A 3,189-nucleotide genomic window follows, 5' to 3' on the forward strand; every position below is an offset into this window, starting at 1 on the left:
TGGAGATGGAAGGGAAAGTGCTAGGGAGCGTACCAGCCGGTACACTCTACTGGGGTTCAAGGCCGGAGGTTACCGGAGCAGAGAACCAGGAAGGAGGCGCAGGGAACCACCCGGGCAGGGAATTCCCTAAATAGGAGTTGAATGGGCACCATACAGTGAATACTGCAAGGAGGGGAGGGGGGAGAGGTATGAGACAGTGATCGTCACCACGGCATTCTCCAGGCTCAGGTAATGTAGGCGTGCCGGGGTGACGAGCAATGGCTGGAGCAGTGAGGACAATAAGGCTTACTTAAACATCTTAGAATGCACCATGGAATGGATACCGGGAGGAGGGGCAGGATGGTATGAGAGAGGCACTGCCAGAACGTAGGCTCCCTGGATCCATTACATGAGATTGACATAGGGGGTGTGGGGCAAACCTGGAAATAAGTGCTTAACATATCACACACCAGAGAGGAATCGAACAGTAAAATAAAGGTGAGCCTTGCCAGCTGGGTCCCGGAATGCAGGGAACTAGCATTCCTCACCTAATCCGTTCAGGGGCCTAGGTGCACCACATGTCTGGGAGTGACCAGCAAGTACAGGGTATAATTAGGGCAAAAAGAGACCACAGTAGATAGCAAACTGCGGGATGGATGTCAGGAGGGAGGTAGTAGGGCACAGGAGGCAAACCGCCTAACGTGGGCTCCCGAGATCCATCGCACATGTCAAAACTCAAAAGTCCCGGAAAGGAAACAAAAAAAAAAAAAATCAAAAACGTAAGAGGACCAAAAAATAAAGGGTCCAACAGTTAGGTTCAGTGAACGACTTCAGCCATCAAATGGGGCAAACCCGGTCCAGGGATGGGACTGCGTGCAGTCTGTCGGGACGAAATCTCTTCGGAGGCTCCATGGAGGGATGTCGGGCAGGGGGGTGCGAGTCATCCATGACCATCAGGTTGGAGAGAGTCTGCTTTCAGGTGCCGGGGGATCCTGGACGGTGTCGTGGAGGGAGAGCTTCGTGCCCTTGGCGCTTCCGAGGTCGATGGAGAGCGGTGTGGTGATGGAAGCGTATCCGGGTGGGGAACAGCAAGGCGATGAGGGGGTTCCTCCGGTGGTATCACGAAGCCCAATTCCTGGAAGAGGGAGCGAAGATCTGTGGGCGTCGAGGCTTGATAGGGGGTGTCTCGGTATGTGAAGAAGACCTTGAAGGGGAATCCCCAGCGGTAGCGAATATTCATGGACTTCAGGCACATCAGGTATGGCTTCAAGGCACGACATTTCGCCAACGTAACGGGGGATAGGTCCGAGTAGACCTGAAAGGAGAGGGGGGCTTTGTCACGGGCCGCCTGTAGAACTCTTTCCTTGGAGCGGAAGTAGTGGAACTTGAGGACCACATCCCTGAGAGGGACATCGGGCCTCGGCCTAGCTAGTGCGCGATGCACGCGATCCAACTCCAGAGGGTCCACAGGGAGGTCCGGCGCCAGTTCCTGGAAGAAGGCCATCATGGAACCGGGCAGGTCTGTAACAGACTCTGGGAGGCCACGGATGCGGACATTACTGCGGCGGGCCCTATTTTCAGTGTCCTCCTGTTTGTCCTTGAGCTGTTCGAGTTCGTCTCGAGGGGCCGCCAGCTCCCTTTCATGGTCGTCCAGGACTAAGGTGGCATCATCAATTCTGTGGTCGATGGCGGTGGTCCTGCGGCCTACATCTCTAATCTCGCGGAATAGATCACTCGATAACTTGCGAGAGGCCGCAGAGATTTCTTCCCAGACAATGCCGCGGAAACGGGAGAGCATCTGCGAGTCGCCTTCTGGATCCTGGGAGCGGAGAGCAAGCGGAGTGCGGGGCCATGGATCTGCATTCGACACCGGGTCATCCACCACTGAGTGCCGGCTGTCCTCGTCCGAGGTTGAGAGTGGAGCGGGCGCCATCTTGGAAGGCCGCCTCGCGGTCTCCACAGCGCGCTCCGATTTGCGGTTCTGCAGAGCTTTTTCCGTCTTCCCCATCGGGCGAAAGGGTGTAGGGGGTCTATGTCAAACTCCGGTTAGGCAGGGGTGAGCTGCTGGTGCCGCTGGAAAGATGATGGCAGAGGGAGTTTGCCCGGGTGGCACGGAGGAGATCTAAAACGCGGCCATCTTAGATCCCTGCGCGCATGCGCCTCTCGATGTTAAATTTTAGCCAGAGTTTTGTTGGTTGCAGTGGCGGGCAGAAGGGCTCTGTGCCTCAGACCGTGGGTGGCAGATCCCACATCCAAGCAGGGATGTTGTAATTCCATTTCAGGGTCAGTTGCTACTCTGCAACAAACTAGACACCGCAACAGCTAAGGCCACTGGAGGTAAGGCATATGGTGCAGTCTCTCTTCCCCAGAAGAGGTTCCGGGTGCAAAGGTTTGCAATCCCGGTTGCCCTATCTCACCATCTACTGTTAGTGTTTCATTGTCTTCAGATTGTCGGGTCCATGATGTCAACGATTCCTGCAGTCCAGTGGGCCCAATGGCGAACTTGTTTCTTTCAGACTGGGTTCTTGCTGCAGCGGAAGCCGGAAAGTCTCCACCACCTCATTTGGATCTCTCCCCAATGCAGAGCTGCCTGGGGTGGTGGTTCATGGACTGCAACTGACTAGGCTGTCAGTCTCTCCTCCTTACCACGTGGACCGTGAATTCCTCAGATGAAAGAGAATGGGGTTGGGGTGCCGTCTGTCTGAGCGAGGGTGGTCAGGGTCACTGGTCCTTTCCTGCAGTAGGGGTTTGTCTCCAATGTCCTGGAGATGAGGGCAGTGTTTCAGGCGCTATTGGCCTTCCAGCGATTTATCCTGGGGAAGTCAGTTCTGATGGAAATCAACAATACCTCAGCGGTGGCTTGTATCAGGAGACAAGGGGGTGCACGCAGTCGTGCCCTGCTGGAAGAAGTCTCTCCTATTATTACCTGGGCTCAGATCCATCTTCACTCATCGGCCGTGTACGTGTCGGGTCCCCTCAATCACCAATCTGTGTTCCTCTGGACAATGATGAGTGGTGTCTCCTCGATCAAGTATTTCAGGACACGGTGTCCTGGGGCTTAGCTTCGGAAGTAGACCTATTTTTGTCCGAACAAACAGCGAAGTTGTGAAGTTTTTCTCAAAGTTTCCATGTGCACCAGGGGTGGCGACCGACGCACTGACAGCAGAGTGGACATTCGGACGGCTTGCGCCTCCCGCCAGTGCCTTTTTC

This window comes from Nanorana parkeri, unplaced genomic scaffold, assembly GCF_000935625.1.
Source record: "Nanorana parkeri isolate BGI_ZX_2015 unplaced genomic scaffold, ASM93562v1 scaffold1120, whole genome shotgun sequence".
NCBI classification, from domain to species: Eukaryota; Metazoa; Chordata; class Amphibia; order Anura; family Dicroglossidae; genus Nanorana; species Nanorana parkeri.